The sequence below is a fragment of the Delphinapterus leucas genome, chromosome 2 (assembly GCF_059928025.1).
Source record: "Delphinapterus leucas isolate spDelLeu-1000000601 "Yukka" chromosome 2, BTC_Dleu_Yukka2, whole genome shotgun sequence".
In the NCBI taxonomy this organism is placed as follows: Eukaryota; Metazoa; Chordata; class Mammalia; order Artiodactyla; family Monodontidae; genus Delphinapterus; species Delphinapterus leucas.
The window spans coordinates 107,675,714-107,693,883 of NC_143130.1; positions in this window are offsets into that span (position 1 = coordinate 107,675,714).

Consider the following 18,170-nt stretch of genomic DNA (forward strand, 5'->3'; position numbering starts at 1 on the left):
GCCCCACCCTTGCCTACCCCCATCTAGTGAAGCTTGCCTTTTTGAGCCACCTGATGTACAACCAGTGGTCACATTTTGGGGCTTTACAGCCTACAGAGCACTTTTATGCACGTGCTCCTACTCAGTCCTCACCCCATTCTACAGAGGAGGAAATCTAGGTTAACCGGCTTGCTTGTCCAAGAACATGTAACAATAAGTGGTGGAGCCAGGACTTGAACCCCAGTCTCAGGACTCCAAAGCCAGTTCTCATCCTTCCTGTCCCCGTTTTATCGTCAGTTGTGGTGAACACTGTCAGAGAGGAGCCGCTGTGGGTCTCTTCTCGTAGACAGACCCATGGTACAGCCGAGCGCTCTCCACAACAGACGTGCACATTCAGTATATATACAGCACAAGTACAGTGTCAAGGGTACGAAGACAGGAATAGCCACACCACGTGCCTGTGCCTGGGGACAACTTTTGCAGGGGGCACACACACGGCAGTGGGCTCGACTCCTAGTTGTGCACACGAGCCCCTCCACGTGCATGGACGTGGGTAGTTACACATCGCAAGCCTAGCATTTATGCGCACACTTCCTAAATAATCGTCCTCCGCCATCCTCTTGCCCCTCCCCCAGATGGACCTACCTGTCCTCGGGCCTGATCGTAAACATGTCTCCCAGTTGATATTTCTGTGTCTTAGGCAGTGAGGTACATAGCCTCCCTCACCATGCATTCAGACACCACACACGTGCGCGCGCGCGTGCACACACACACACACACACACACACACACACACCCCTCTTGTGCATTCCGGTCCCACATGCTCAGATACACACACCTCCCCCTGTAACACAGGAGCCCCCCGCTCCCCTGGCACATACGTGCATGTTTAGACCTTCCCATGTGTGCTCAGTGACCGGACCTGGTACTCTGCATGAAGCCCTGCATACAGTTTGCTGTTCCTAGGGAGCTCCTTCTGAAACCTGGGGCCCCTTTTCCCAGAGAAAGGCCCCCAGCTCTACGCTCTTACCTGAGAGCAGCAAGAAAGAAGACAGAGTGCAGGAGAGAGCTGTGGAAGTGACCTGGTCAGGGGCTGTATATATGGGGCAGCAGGGCACCCCCACCCCCACCTGCACCCAGTCCCCAGCCAGATTTAGAAAGGACTGTTGTCACTGGAAGCATTTCCCCCAGGCTCCCCCCCCTTCCCAAACCGTGCTCCCCTCCCCGCCCCCTCCAGCTAGGAAACAATTGGAAGTGGTTGTCATTGTTATGGCATGGAGTGAGCAGGGTCTGATTCCAGGGGGCGGGGATGGCTCCAAGTACAGCCAAAATATCTCCCAGGCCAGGCCTCACATTCCACAGCTGGCAGGAGAGGGAACTGACCACGACCACCATGACCTCAGGCAGGCAGGGCCCTGGCCCTCTGCTCCCCATCTCCCCCGACTCCGTGCTCTCCTGGCCCCTGACACCGCTGCCCCCAGGGCCCCTGCCCCCAGGACCAGCCTGGTTCCTCTTGCACAGTGTCCTTCCTACTCCTTGGCCTGGGTCCTGCATCCAACTGTGAGATGGGACGGGGCTGAGTGTCAGCAGCAGAGGGGTAGGGCAGAGTTGGGCCCAGGGTAGGGGCTAGATGGGGGCAGCTAGAAGGAGGTTTCCCAGCCAAATGGCAAGAACGACGACCAGGGAGCTTAGAGATGGGGACTCTGGCTCAGGCACTGATTTCTTTGGATGGCTGGGCAATGTGTTGAGGTCACCAAGCTTCAGAGCCAGACAGGTCTTAGTGATGGGTCCAAGTCCTTCACTTTATGGAGACAGGAAATGCCTTCTTTAAGGTCACGCAGCCAGTCAGGGCAGCAAGATTCAAGGGCAGTGGAGAGGAGCTCAGCAGATGGAGATGGAGCCCAGCCTGTGGAGGGAGGCCTGGGAAGGAGGGCTGGGAGTCCAAGAACTCGAGGACCCACTGTGCGCTGAGGGCAGGACCCGGCTGCCTGATGGTCCTAGTTTGGAGCCTTTTGCCCGTTTTCCTAGCTCTGCCCACAGGTACATAATGCCCTAGCCCAGGGCCATAGATAATACAGCTGCCCTGATCTAGAAGGAGATGCCTAACCAAGACAGCTGCGCCTGCCCACACCCCTCTTGTGTTCTGTGGGGTGATATCTCTCCGGCTCTGGTGAGATTGGTATTCTGGCAAGTTGGGCAGAGGGACAGGAAAGATCTCCCACTTCCCTGGGGGCCTGAGGAGAAGCCACAGAGGAGGGGAGGAAAGGGAGCTGGGGCTCAGCCTGTGAGCACAGAACGTAGCCGATGCCACTCCTCCGGCAACTGGGTGTGCAAGCTTCGCTGGCTCCGTGTCCAGGCAACCACTGCGTGGTTTGGTTTGAAATTCCCCCTCCTTCCCAATCACAGCTCTTCAGAGCACGTGGGTTACTCCGTCTGATTAGCTGTCTGCTTGGAAGGAGAGCTGCAGGCTGGGGGGTGGGGTGCAGCACAGGTACACTTTGAAGGTGGTGGGGGGGGCGGTGCAGCAGGGTAGGGCCAATCCAGGTGGGGGCCTCGGCGAGGGCTGCTTGGTAACCAAGACACAGTGTGAGGGTGCTGAGCAGCATTAGGGGCAGGGAGCAGGCAAGTGGGGGGCGGACCATGAACCGCAGGGGCTGCGCGTCCAATGCAGCCGCAGCTCCACAGTGTCAAGGTATGCAGCTGCTGGGTAGTCCCCACAGGCCCTGCTCAGCAGATCAAATTCTGGGGGTTCTCGACCAGGCCCTGCCAGGTGCTGAGCGATTAGGTCCACTGGTAGGGACCTCAGGACTGGTGATGAAGGGCAAAATCTCTTTTCATCCACCCCTCCATCTTTCCAAGCTAAAGCTGCGGCCCCTCCCTGGTTTCCCAGGGCTCAGACATAGATGCAGGCAATTGAGACGCACAAAGAGTGTTTGGGAGATAGCTGAGCCGTTTCAAAGGCAGTATCTTCATCATGGGCCAGCCTCTGTGGCGTGGAACTGGAAAGCCTTTTCTACAGTTAGTAATAGTAAATCGATCGTACTTTGTTTCCCTCCCGTTGGGTTTGAGGTATTATGGTGTTACTGTTCTCCACACCCCACTTCAGAATAGCACTCGCCTGTCTGCCTCTAGGCTCTCTGCCCCAGTGCCCCGATTTGGAGACAGACTGGAGGGTCTGAGGTCCTAAAGATCCCCACTGTTTCTCCAGCCCTCCGGCACCTACTCTTGACTCCATCATGATTCTCTTCCTTCAGCTCGCTACAGTTTGAAGACTGAGCAGCTTTGCTGATCCCTTCATTCAACAAGTATTTACGGAACAGCGATGTGCCAGACATTGTTCTGGTCAATAAGCATCTAACAGTGACCAACACAAAGATCCTTCCTCCAGACAGCTCTCTTCAACTGTTTGTAGAAGTGAAATCCAGGCCTGAGGTTAGAGCCAGTGCCTTTGCTCACATGCCCGTTCGTGGTGGGAGGAGCGGGGGGCCAGGGGCCCCTCGTGTGGCGGGTGTGTGGGGAGAGTGCAGAGTGTACTGGAGTGATAGCAGACAAGACAAAGGAGAGCAGAGCGAAATGCTATAAATAAAGAGGGGCCCGAGGGAGGGCCGCTTCACCAAGGTAGACCAAATAAGGCCTGGAGTAGAAGGAAGGTAATCTGTCTCCCCTGCTCTCCCCTCCCCAGCATTGTGACTGCTTTGTCTGGGCTCTGTCACCACCCTGATCAAGTGTCAGGCCCAAACAGGGGCCATTTGCTGTGAACGTGCCAGCGGGAGTTCAGAGGAAAAGTTGCTAAAATTACTACCAGGAATGAGAGGAGGAGGGGTGCACTAGGACAAGTCAGAGGAGACCTCAGCATGAAAAGAGGGAAATCAGAAAGGAGCCCCCAAACCCAAAGGGTTGGGAGCAGGAGAGGGGTAGAAAGAGGCAGGGGTCTTGGCCCAGGAAGAGGAAGGAGGCACGGGTTGTTTGTGCACATGGGAGAGGGGACCCACCCTGGAGTGGGCCCAGCACTCCTATCTGCCTGCCCCCAGAGTCCCTGACCTTGGGGGGATCCCTACCCTGGCTCCACACGAGCCTGGGCTTAGGGCCTGAGCTTTGTGCCTGTCTCAGGTTTCCCTTTAGAAACAGCTGTTCCTTCTTGTCATTCTTTTGTCTTCCTGCTGGCTTCCAAATCTTTGACCCCCTGCGCTCTGCCCCCACTCCCTTGTCCAGTCTCTGCTTTCCGATAGACAGCAGACAGCTGGACGGAGGGGCCTGGGGGGATGGGGCTGGCCCAGTTTAGTTTGGGGTGCTGGGGAAGGTAGATCTTGCCTTCAGGGAGTGTTTAGAGGGGCACAACTCACTAAAAGAGAGGCTTGGGGGTGTGTGTGACTAGTCTGGATCTAGGCTGGAGGCCTCAGAGAGCATTCGAGGGGCAACCTGGCAAGCTCTGGAGTCGGTTACAGAGGCCCAGCCCCTCCATTTCCCGGCTGTGTGGTTGATGTGAGTCATGGAGCCTCTCTGGGTCAGTACCATCATCTGTAGCACGGGGATAGTCACGGGCAGTTGAGGCCATTGGAGCTTTGCACGGATAAAGGTTCCAACACACCGTATGTCCCTAGACATATTAAACGACAGCTTTGGGCATTAGGAACACAGACCTGACTGCAGGCAGGTAAGGTGGTTTCCCTGCCATAGGTTCTGTGCCCCACATCTCCCTCAGTCCCACTAAGTCCACTTGGTTCAGGGGATGGTCTGGGCCAAGGTAGGTCAGAGATCCAGCAGGCCAATGGTCTCTTTCGCCTAGATTGTGGCTGCCCTTGGGAGCAGCATGACCAAGTCCAGGCCCACAACCCAGCCCTGAGGCCGGGAGAGACACCACTGCATGACTGACAGGCCACTGTGCTGAGTCCCACCAGGAGTCACCCAGACTAAGTGGTGACATTGGCCAAGGACACCTGACGGGACCAGAGGCCCTGAGGTGGAAGCTGCTTGACCATTAGAACAAACTGTCGGTTAGATTTTGTGTGTGTGTCCAGGCCTGAAGCTCTTAGTGATCCTGGGTGGAGCTGCCTAATGGAGCTGGGCTGGCCCTAGGGAATGGGAGTTGGGGTGTGGAGGGGTGCAGATAAAACTGAGGCCCTCAGCGAGGCGACTGACCGAGGTTCCTTCAGCAGTTCTAACCATCCCTGGGCTTGAGCCAGACTTAGCATGTAGAGGGCCTAGGAACCTCCGGAAGGAGAATGGCCAGGGTATTGTGCTATGAAATAATCGGGCAAACTGAAAACCCGCAACCTGGAGTCATCTGGGCACTTCGGTGTTAGACCTGGAGCCCTGCACACTGCTCTCTCTGTGTTGGGCTCTAGCTGGGGACCCAGCCCAGGTCCCCGGCTCCGCCACCCGAGGACCTCTGCTCTGTTCACAGGCATCCCTGGGGCAGTATCCTGGCTGCCACGCCTGGATCAGCCCAGGATATAGAGAGACCATGGGATTTAATAGGAGTGGCTGGTAATTGCTCAGTGAGGAACCAAGAGGTTGAGTAATCGGCTGCCCCTCCCCAAGGGGAGAAGGGGTTCTCTATTTTTGTTAGTCAGAGACCCCCTTTTCTGAAGCAAGCCTCCCTGGTACCATCGCCTGTCTCCCCACCTCTACTCCTACCGTAAATTCAGGTGAGTGGCCATGAGCACATGTGCCTACACACTTTACACATACATGAGTATGTATACATCTCCGCAAAACACCTATGGTACAGAGACAGAGCCGTATCTGTAGCCAGTCTCAAGACAGAGCATTAGTGTTTGATGAACTCGCCAGGAATGCCACTCTTCCAGCTGCCAGCCTGTATCATTCTTCCTTCCACCCTCCATCTGGGTCCCAGTCAGTCACTTAATCAGGCACCTTGCTGAGACTGCTGCATGCCCAGGTCTGTGGGGGCCACAAAAAGATCACATGGCCTCTGACTCACAGGCATTCCCATCAGGAAGCCACAGGTAGCACACTGGAAACCAAGTGAGGATGGCTCAGTGCTACACAGTGTGGTCCACATCCAGGACGACCCCAAGGCAGAGAAGCTCTTGTTCAGTGTGAGCTGGAACAAAGGTTTCTAGGTGGGGCTTGAAGGGAAGGTAGGACTTTGAGAAGCACTGGGAGCAGGGATGTGGTCCAGGTAGTGGGAATCCCAGCATGACCAAAGGCATGGTAGGGGAATGGCGTGGTGAGGTAGTAAGGACTCAGAGGACATACGCCTGGCCAGACTCTGGGCTCTGGAGATTTCAGTTGGGCTCACGTTGTAGAAGAGGGGAAAGGGCTGTTCATACGTGGAGTGCCTATCTGTGCCAAGCACCATGCCCGGTGTTTGATGCATATCATCTCCCTTAACGCTCACATTTGCCAATCAATTAAATTGCATTTTATGGTTCAGCAATGGGGTCCAGAGAGCTAAGAGGTTTGTTCAAGATAAAGCAGAGGGACTTCCCTGGTGGTGCAGTGGTTAAGAGTCTGCCTGCTAATGCAGGGGACATGGGTTCAAGCCCTGGTTCGGGAAGATACCACATGCTGCGGACCAACTAAGCCTGTGCGCCACAACTACTGAGCCTGTACTCTAGATCCTGCGAGCCACAACTACTGAGCCCGCGTGCCATGACTACTGAAGCCCGTGTGCCTAGAGCCCGTGCTCTGCAACAAGAGAAGGCACCGCAGTGAGAAGCCCGCACAACGCAAAGAAGAGTAGCCCCCGCTCGCCTCGCCACAACTAGAGAAAGCCCACGCGCAGCAACAAAGACCCAACGCAGCCAAAAATAAATAAATGAATAAATTTATTTTTAAAAAAATCAAGCAGGAAGTGTAGTGCTGGGATTCAAGCCCCATTCTGTCTTACTCCAGGGTGCTTTCTGCTGACTCTGCCATGTGTCCCAGACCAGCAAAACGGACAGTGTCCTAGAGGCAGCGAAGAATGACTAAAGCTCTGTAGACCTGGGAGCAGTCACTGTGATGTCATGACAGCAGAGTTTGAGGGCCCAGCACAGGTATTACTGGGCACTTTGAGGGAGAAGAGGTTGGAGGCGGTGAGATTGGAGAGGAGGGTAGGGTAACGATCAAGGTCAGGAGAACAGCGGGGCCAGCAGATGCAAAGGGGAAAGGGCGAGGCTGGAAGGATTTCTCAGGTAGAAATAAAATGCCTTGCTGACAGACTGGACGCAGGAGATGAGGAAGGCAGACTCATGACTGTGCGATGTTGGCAAGGATGGGGGTAGCAGCAAAAGGGAACAAGCTCTTAGGTGGGCAGGAAGAGGACAACGTGTTTGGTTCAGGGGAGTTGGAGGTCACAGTGGGGCATCTGACGAAGATGGTCTGCATCCCTGTAGGAAGTTGGAATTAATGGGACTGGCGGGCAGGGCTGGTACATGAGACTGACTGCCTCGGGGGATTGGCCATGAGATCGGAGAGCCTGGAGAAGGCGACTCAAAGAGCACCGAGGAGCACGAGAAAAGGGCAGTTTCCTAAAAGCCAGAAGAAGTTCTTCAAGAGGAGCAGGTGGCCATAGCGTCAGATGCCAAAGACAGACTGAATGTCAGGGTGGCAGAGAGGAGGAACTCGGGTGATCTTGGAGCAAAGCACCTTCCGCGGTCACAGGGCAGAGCCAGGCTGCAGCAAGGTATTAAGAAAAGGATGAGTGGCCAGGAAGTGGAGGCAGTGGGTGTGACCCCTGCATTTGAGGAGCTTGGCAGTGAGTTGAGAGATTAGACAGCAACTAGAAGGGGAAGAGGGCCGAGTAACACGATTTGCTTTGTTTTAAAAATCGGGCAGTCCTGGGCTTCCCTGGTGGCGCAGTGGTTGAGAGTCCGCCTGCCAATGCAGGGGACACGGGTTTGTGCCCTGGTCCGGGAGGATCTCACATGCCGCGGAGCAGCTGGGCCCGTGAGCCGTGGGTGCTGAGCCTGCGTGTCCGGAGCCTGTGCTCTGCAGCGGGAGAGGCCACAACAGTGAGAGGCCCGTGTACTGCAAAAAAAAAAAAAAAAAAAATCGGGCAGTCCTGCACTTGTGAAGAAGGGGTGATAAAAGATGCCCTTGTTTTGTTCTCCAGTCCCTTTTACATTTTCTGGTTCTAGTTTCTTATTCCTTCTCTCTTTTGGGCAGCTGGAGGGGTGGTTTGGGAATACTTGGAGGGCTGAGGTGACTGCCTCCATAAAGTGGGCTTGCAAACGGGAGTAGACTCAGCTGGCTCGCTCCTCATTCCCAGAGATGCACGCAGGGAGCTCACAGCACAGCACGGGGGCAGCCGTGCTGTCATCCTGTGGCCCTCACCGACTGAGGCCTCCTGTGTTCCACGGTATAAGTACTAGCCTAGGGCTGGAGGGCAGAGACTAGCCCTACGGAGTGATCTGGAAACATGAGTAGCACCCGTGGTTCAGCTTCTTCTGCTTCCTTATGCCTGAGTATGTTTATTGCACCTGGAAAGATGATGTTCCTGGTTTGACGACCCAGGTACCTCTGCCTGTCCCAACCCATAACCCGCCGTGGGAGAACGGCTGGTCTCCTGGAGCAGGGCTCTCGCTGGTGTTCCAAGAGGATGGAAGGTGGAGGCCGGTTCTTCTCTGATCTGCCTGCACTGCAGTGCGGGGCAGCATTCCTGTTGCTGGGTTTGCAAGCCTGAGTTTTAGTGCAGGACTTTGATACCCGTCCTCTGCCACATATGCCCCAAAGTTCTACACAAATATTAGAAACTGATTAAGAACACAAAGAGATACATACATACATCACGCAGGTCCTTCCTGTCATGGGGCAGGGGTGCTAAGCAAACTCCCTGGGTCTGATTTGGAACAAAGGAGCCGGGGAGCTGGCTGCTGTTTTCTCCCAGGGGAGCTTTTTCAGGGGCAGCAGGCAACCTGACTGCCAGCTCACCTCGGATCCATGGACCAGACTAGGGATTGAGAGCTGGTCACAGTCCTCAAGGTCTCAAGAGACCGGAGCCGGGGTCTTAGCTTCCCCACCTGCAGCAAGGAAAGAAGAGCCTTTATTAAAGGGCTATGGACTGACTAGATAAAAAAAGCCTGACCCATATTGAGCAGGAAGAATGGGGAGGCAGTAAGATGGGAAGGGAGTTGGTTTGCTGGGAGTGGGGAAGAACCAGGAAAGGGTGCGTGGGGACCAGGAGATACAGCGGAGGAGTAAGGGGTGAGATGGCAGAGCTGAGGTTCAGCTGTGAACAGACCAAGACTGCAGAAAGAGCAGCAGAGCTGTGTAGCTGGGTGTCTGTGCATTGTGGTGGGAGATGACCTTGCCCCAAGGACAGAGCCTTTATGCTCTGAGAAGTCAGGGCAGGGGGCAGTTTCCAGCCCAGCCTCCCATGTCTGGGCCCCTTGTCTCTAAGATTACAGCCTCGGCTGCCAAGAGCAGCTCCATGGGGGTGGTGTGACACAAAGCAAAAGGCCCTTTTGTGGTACTGGGTTCCTAAGAATAGCTCTGGCTGGGCTGCGGGAGGTATCCCCTATGGCCTGCATGGCCTGGGTCTCGTCCTCAGAGGTATCCCTTTGCCTGGTGTGTAGTGCTGATGGTTTCTAGTAGTTAGGGGAGTAGAGGCTGTCAGCCCACCTCAATCTCTGCTACTTGTGCTTGTCCAGCTCAGCTTTGAGGGAGGGGACACAGCAGCAGGACAGAGGGAGGAGTGGACAAGACACTGGTCCAAAAGTGTTAGGAAAGGGGAGTCAGAGGCCACCAGCCTGGAAAACAAATCCGGCACGTGAAGCTGGAGAGAGTGAGGGGTGAGGAGAGGTGGTGGGCAAAGGGGCCAGGAGGGAGACAGAAGCAGGGGGAAAGGTAAGTGGGAAGGACTTGTGGAAGCTGGTGGAAGGAAGCAGATCTAGGCAGAGAAGTAGGGAAAATAGGTGAAGGGGTAGGAACTTAGGAAGAAAGGGGATGAGGAATTAGGATGGGGCTGGAGAGGAACGGGGGACAGGAGGAGGGAACAGGAATGGATGGGCGTTTGCAGAGAAGAGCAGATGGAAAGAGAAGAGAAAGAAGTGGTGAGAGAACAGTGGTGGGCACCCCTACAGAGACACAGGGCAGGGGAGGAGGTGGGGCGGCTCTTGGAAGAGCTTGGAAAAGAGACACTCCCAAATGAACGCCATTCCTGTGAGATAACAATGCAGTTCAAATTCCTCCCTAATCTCCTGTCCTATTCTTAGCCCTGCGTCCTCTCAGAGAAGAGGCCACAGGGCCCTGGGCTCTGTCCCTTCCCCCATGCCCTTGGCTAGAATTAGACAGACGTGCCTGCATGGTCATCTGCTAACCAGGGTCCTCCTGGCTTCTGGCACTGTCACTGGAGAAGAGCGTGGAGAGGTGGAGGGAAGGGGACAGGAAGGTCACTGCACACCCTCTGTGGACCAGGCAGCACCTAGACTCCGAGGGGGTAAAGAGGCAGGTCAGAGGCCCCTTTGTCCTCAGAGTTTTCAGATCAATGAACACACGGCCAACATGATCACAGGTCTGGAGTGGCAACACTTAACATGGGTATAATAACAGAAAATTTGAGTCCATAAATGCAGGAATGAAGAGGCAGGGCAGTGAGGGGAGAGGGCGATGAGGGAAGGTTTCTGCGGAAGGTAAGCTGGAGGTGGGTCCTGAAAGGGCTGGATCTTGAGCAAAGCCATCCATGGCCACTGTCCAAAGCTGTGTCCATCCGGAGGAAATAAGGGCGACAAAGGCTTCTATGTCGACCTTTTTGGCCCAGCCTCCAGGGAACAAGGCTGTCATGGCTTAACAGGGAGCAGCAGCCTCCAGGATTTTTAGGCACACTGGTATTTGTTGCTATTTACTTGGAACTGCTGTTTCTTTCTTGTTCTTTTTCTGTTTTCCCCTTGCCCTCCCTCTTGCCTCTAGCCTCTTTAAATATTTTTCATTGTTTTGATATTTTGATATTTTAAATGGCCATTTAAAAAAAATGTATATTTTTATCTTGAGCTCTTTCAACTCTGATGAATCTAAACAAAATAAATGCATGATGAATAATGTACCAAAGAAGGTGAACAGCTGCTGTTCTCTTTCCTATGAGGGCTCCAATTGCTCCTGCAGGATAGGGACATAGATGAGATTCCCTGGATCTTATTCAGGGAGAGAGTGGAGGAGGCTTCTCTTTCTGTTCCTTTTTCTTTCTCTTTCTCGCCCTTCCTCCCCCACTTCCTTCCCCCCTTCCTTCCTTCCTCCCTCACTCCCTCCCTCTTTTTTTGTCTTTCTACTTTTCTTCTCTCTCTCAAATCATTCTTTCTTCCTCCTTCCCTTCCTCTTTCTTTCCTTCCTCCCATATTATAAAAGTATGCTTGCTACTTTAAAAATTCAAACAATATATCTTCTACAAGGCAAGTGAGGTAAAGCTTCTTCCACTATTCACAGTCCCATTCTGCAAAGGCAGCCATGGTTAATAGTTGGAGAGTGTCCATCCAGATACACTTTTATATGTATGTATAAAATACATGCTTGGGATTTTTTTTTTTTTTTTACTGGGATACACAAAGATGAAATGTTTGTAGTTTTGGAGGTTTACCAGAGGTCCCTCCTCAAGTAACTTGCATTTGGATGATTACTAGAGTCTCCAGAGGCTAAACAGTAATTAGTTCTTAAAAAAGAACCCAAATGGGGCTTCCCTGGTGGCGCAGTGGTTGAGAGTCCGCCTGCCGATGCAGGGGACACTGGCTCATGCCCTGGTCCGGGAAGATCCCATGTGCCGCGGAATGGCTGGGCCCGTGAGCCACGGCTGCTGAGCCTGCGCGTCCGGAGCCTGTGCTCCGCAATGGTAGAGGCCACAGCAGTGAGAGGCCCGCGTACTGCAAAAAAAAAAAAAAAAAAAAGAACCCAAATGAGAATGAATCCAAGAGGCTCAGGAGGATATGTAAGGAATGCCAACAAACATCCCCCTTTTGTCTCAGCTTGTCTTTGTCCCTGGACATCCTCCTCTCGGAAGAGGGGTCACTTGGACAGAGGGACTCTGCCTGGGGGCAGAAGTGCAGGAGGTATGTGGTGGGCTTTGGGGCCATGGGAAATTATCCTAATACAGCAGAGGTTATATCTGTCTCTGCACAACCCTAACACTGACATAAAGATGTCTGCTAATTTATTTTGCAAAACCAATTCTGAATTGTCACATTTTTCATGCTCAGAAATTTATCTGGTCATTTTTCTGTTTGGGGCTCTGTAACTTATCCTTTAGGTCACATTTGTACCTGTCCTTTGCTGACCTTTAGCCAGAAGTCAATCAAAAGTTCTAACCAAGATCCTAATATAGTTGATGACTCTGATGCAGCTCCTGAGCTGACAGCTGGTGTAACATGGATGGCCAGATTCCTGCTGTGGAAGCATAAGTCCAGAAGCATCTGAAATACCCCGCACCTGATTCTCACCCTGCTCTGTGCTACTCCTGTGGGCCCCCCACTCCCCACTGAAGACCCCAGGTGTAGCCAGTACTAAGCGTCCCTGGTTTCTGCCACTTCCCAGATACCTATACCCTGGGCATTCAAAGAGAACAAGGCAAAATTTAAGGTGATGGAAAAAAGAAAGAAAAATTTACGGTAATTGCTATGGATCCTGATAGAACAAGGTCAATAGGATAGGGGCCTGAAATATGGAACCATCCTGTCATTCAAACAGGGAGTTGGTATGTAGAGGATTGAGGTGGGAGGAGGGCTTGAAATCAAGAGAAGAGAAGGTAGAAAGGGAGAGTGCAGGGGATGGGGTCAGCAGCCCCAAAGGATGCTGGTGAGCCCTAGGAAGGCCTAGCCTCTCTGGGCAGTGCCAGGGATCCCAGGGAGGAGGGTGTGAAGGTGGTGTGGCTCCCATCCCTATGATCTTTCTCTCCTCTCCCATGTGACCTTGTCACACTGGCAGGATCAGTCCTGCCCCAGGCTCTGGCCCCATTTCAGGCTCCAGGCAGGAGGGATAGAACAAGCTATTGCCCACCTTTGGAGTGTCATCATCAAGTCACCCTTGCTTCTGTGCTGTAGTTCTGGAAATGCAGCTTCTATCTTGTTCCTAAGACTTGGGCCCCACCCTGTGCCACAGTCTGGTAACTGAGCCCTGGTTTCGTTCCCTCTGCCAGAAGCCCTGTCTTGGTAACCCTCTTAGTTTCTCTGGTGCCTGTCTACTTCTCAGGGATTAGATTTTTTCCCTTAAGCCCCAGACTGGAAGCGGGGGGCCCTGTTTCCTTCAAATAGAGGGAGACAGTATATCTTAATGACTAAGATCATAGGTTTTGACATCAAATAGGCCTGTGATCAAAAACCCTGGCTTATGGACTAGCTGTGTGACCTAGGTGAGTTACTTAACCTCTCTGAGAAAAAAGTGAAGTATCGTGCAGAGTCTTGTGACTCAAAGTATGATCCGTGGACTGATATATCCTCATCAGTGGGAGTTTATGAGGACTGCAGAATCTCAGGCCCCAACCCAGGCCTGAGTTACCTTTCTGCATTTTAACAGAATCTGCATTTTAACAAGACCCCTGCCAGGTGATTTAATGCACATTAAAATTGGAGAAGCACTCATGTAGAGAAAAGAGGACAGGTCCAGGAAGAACTATTTTTGAATCCCAGCACTAAACCACAGTCTTAACTGTAAAATGTGGATGGTAATATCCACCCCATATACTTGACTTAAGGATTATGTATATGAAGTTATAAAAAAAAATTGGTACAGCCATTATGAAATACAGTAGAGAGGTTCCTCAGAAAATTAAAAACAGGAGTACCATATTATCCAGCAATTCCTTTTGTGGGTATATATAGCCAAAGGAAATGAAATCACTGTCTTGAAGAGATACCTGCATGTTCACTGCAGCATTCTTCACAATAGTCAAGACATGGAAACAACCTAAATGTCCAGTGATGGATGAATGGATGAAGAATATTATCTAGCCCTAAAAGAAGGAAATCTTATCATTTGTGACAATATGGATGAAGTTGGAGAGTGTGATGCTAAGTGAAATAAACCAGATACAGAAACACAAATACTGCATGATTTCACTTATATGCGAAATCTAAAAAAAGACAAACTCTTAGAGCAGAGAGTAGAACGGTGGTTTCCAGTGGCTGGGGAGGTGGGGGAAATGTTGCTCAAAGTGTACAAAGTTTTGTATATGAAGGATGTAAGTTCTGGCGATCTAACATACAGCAGGGTGACTATAGTTAAAAGTACTGTATTGTGTACTTGAAATTTGCTATGAGAGTAGTTCTTAATTGTTCTAACCCCCCCCACAAAAAAAAAGGGTGGAGGTAGCTATATTAGGTGATAGATACGTTAATTAGCTTCTTAGCTTGATTGTGGAAAACATTTCACAATGTATACAGATATCAAAACATCACATTGTACGTTTTAAATATATACACTTTTTGTCAAATATACCTCAATAAAGATGGGGAAAAAAAAGTTATAGGCACAGCTCCCAACAAACAGTGGATGCTCAATAAGTGGTATCTATTAATATTACTTCCACTTGCCTGCTTGGCTTTCCAAACCTGTTCCAGTGCCCTCTTATTAGAATATCTTCCTGATTCTGACTGCTTTAATAGACTAACTCCCTTCACCTGCTGCCAGGCTGGTCTGTACTTTCTTCCAGCATCCGCAATGACAATGTTCCCCAGGATCTGCCCCATCTCAGTGGGCCCTGTCTAATAATTCCAGATCCCAGCTTCTTCCAGTTTGATTGTTCAACTCATGTTAATGAGAATGATGTTAATGGAAGTGTGCCTTACCATAGCCCAGGAATGAACGTTCATTCCACCAACACTGATCAAGCACCAACTTTGTGGCAGGCACAGTCCTGACTTCAGGAGCTCACAGGTTACTACGGAGAGGCAGACAAGTGGACAGGCAGTGACAGTATAGTGTGGCAGGTACTGTGATGGAGGAAGTGCCAGGTGCTCTGATGGAAGAAATCCTGGAGCACAAAGCAAGACCACCTAATCTGGACTGGAGATCGGGAAAGGCTCCCTGGAGGAAATGACTTTTAAGGTCAGACTTGAAGATGAGCTGGAGTAGATCAAGAAAAGAAGGAGCTGGGCAGAGAGACCAGCTTGTCCAAAGGCCTGAGAGGAACTGAGGTGAACTCAGTGTGGCTAAAGAATGGAAGTAATCAAGGGATCCGACCGCAGAAGAGCCTGGGAGGCAGGTGAAGGCTGGCCACAAAGGACCTCATGAACCAAATTAAGGGAGAGTGAATTTTAACCTACAGGCACCGAGCAGCCATTAATGTGTTTTAAGGTGCTGGTGGGGGGGTGGGTGGTTATATTATCTGATTTTATAGAATTGGTGGTATAACCAGTCATTCTTGGGAAAAGTGACATTGAGTTTTCGGATTCATCATTCATTCGGATTCATTCATTTTCGGATTCATTTCTGTTTCATTTGCAGAGGAGATTCTAGATTTGTGGTCACAGGTAGGGAACGAAGGGAACTACCCAGAGAAGCTGAGAATTAGACATGAGAAAGGGGAGGGGGCTCAGGAGAAAGGCAGCCAACCACATTTCTATTCATCTGTAGATTCCACCTTCAAAAGGTCCCGCCTCCTCCCTTCTTCCCCATTCTCTCTTTAACGTCATGAGGCAAGGCCCCTTCTCATGCCTGGATAATTGCAATAGCACCTTAACTAGTCTTCCATCTGCTCATCTCACCAAATGACTGGCAGACTCAATTTTCTAAAGTACCACTTCTAACATATCTGTCATTCATAGAAACTTCCGGGGCTCCATGTTGTCTCAGAGACAAAGCCTGAATTCCTGACTGGCACTTAAAGACACTTCATAAACTGGCCCCAGATTGTCCCAACTTAGCCCTTCACAACCTCCCACCTCCAGATCTGACTGGTCTCCTAACAGTACCCTCACCCCAGGCTGGGCTTGCCCACCTCTTTAAAGTTATTGGGACTTTTGCTGCCTGCCCCTCCAGGCACTGCTCAGTGGCTCTTTTTCTTCTTTTTTTTTTTTTTTTAACTATTCCACTATTAAGAGAGAAATTGTCAGCAATATATACAGGAATCACTTAAAAATAACATTAGGGACTTCCCTGGTGGTGCAGTGGTTAAGAATCCACCTGCCAATGAAAGGGATACAGGTTCGATCCCTGGTCTAGGAAGATCCCATGTGCCGTGGAGCAACTAAGCCCATGCGCCACAACTACTGAGCCTGCGCTCTGCAACTACTGAGCCCACATGCCGCAACTACTGACGCCCACGGGCTCTAGGGCCCACGTGCCACAACTACTGAGCCTGCGTGCTGCAACTACTGAAGCTCACGTGCCTAGAGCCTGTGCTCCACGAAAAGAGAAGCCACCACAGTGAGAAGACTACACACTGCAACAAAGAGTAGCCCCCGATCACCACAACTAGAGAAAGCCCACGCGCAGCAACAAAGACCCAACACGGCCAAAAATAAAATAAAATAAAATATATTTTTAAAAAATTAAAATAAAAAAATATCATTAACTTGTGAAGTCCACAATGATTTATAATGTACTTACACATACTTTGCTTCAGTAGATTCTCAAAACTGAGTAGCAAAATTATATTTTTCCCATTTTCAAATGTGCAAATTCAAGTTGTTAAAGGCCTAGCTGGCTCTGATTAAACATTCAGCAATACCACAATATACATAACTAACAAAAATGTTGACGGAATGGATGAGATCCTCTGATGATTCTTTCTAATGTGCATTTAGAAAAAAAAATTTTTTTCTTTCTTTATTTTTTGGCTGTGTTGGGTCTTCATTGCTGTGCGCAGGCTTTCTCTAGTTGCGACGAGCAGGGGCTACTCTTTGTTGCAGTGCACGGGCTTCTCATTGCGGTGGCTTATCCTGTTGTGGAGCATGGGCTCTAGGTGTGCAGGATTCAGTAATTGCGGTACATGGGCTCAGTAGTTGTGGCTCACGGGCTCTAGAGTGCAGGCTCAGTAGTTGTGGCACATGGGCTCAGTTGCTCTGCGGCATGTGGGATCTTCCTGAGCCAGAGCTCGAACCCGTGTCCCCTGCGTTGGCAGGCGGATTCTTAACCACTGTGCCACCAGGGAATTCCCTCTAATGTGCATTTCTTAATTGAAGTATAATTGATTTACAATGTCATGTTAGTTTCAGGCACACAGCACAGTGATTCAGATATCTATCTATCTATCTATCTATCTATCTATCTATATTCTTTTTCAAATTCTTTTCCCTTATAGGTTAATACAAAATATTGAGTATAATTCCTTGTGCTATACAGTAAGTCCTTGTTGTTATCTATTTTATATGTAGTAGTATCAGTGGCTTTTCTACGAAAGTACTTTTTGATTCAGCAGGGCTGCTCCTGAAACACAAACAAAACTTTGTTGAAACTATGCAAGTACAGAAATAACACCCAAGATCTCCTACCCAATCACATTAACTATTTTAAATTCTCAGCTTCTTTCCAAGGTGTGTGTGTGTTTCTATTATATATATACATACAAAAATACATATATGGTATATATATAGGGCTGCTGTGGGTACATACAATATGTACATAATCTTATGTTCTAGCCATTAGAATTCCATATTTCTGCAATCTTAGATTTTATCATTTTTACAATGGCAGATGTTCCACTACTGTCTATAAAATGGAGAAAATAATATTGCCCATCTTATGGGTTTACTATGAGAATTAAACAAGTTAAAACAGAGACACTCAAACTTGACCATGTTGCAGAATACACGGAAGGCTTATTAAAATAAAGCATCTTAGACCTTGGCCTCAGAAATTCTGATTCAGTAGGACAGGGTGGGGTGCCTGAATCTGCATTCCAGATGCTACTAGATCAAGTACCATACCACACTTTGAAAAACCACTGAATTTATAAATGTAAAGTGTTCAGAATAATGCCTCGCATATAGTAAGCACTCAATAAATGGAGCTATTTGCTATTTCTGTGATAATATATGAAAATTTACTTGTTTGATATTTAGATTGCTTATAGTTTTATAACACTTTTATTGAGACAATTCATATACCATAAAATTCACCTTTTTACAGTGTACAATTCAGTCATTTTTAGTATATTCAGAGTTGTGTAACCATCACCACTACCTAATTTTAGAACATTTTCATCGCCTCAAAAAGAAACCCCCTTCCATTAACAATCACTCTCTAACCCCTTGTTTGCAGTTTTTTGAACTTATAAATAATGTCTCTGTAAACATATATATATGTATATATATATATAATGT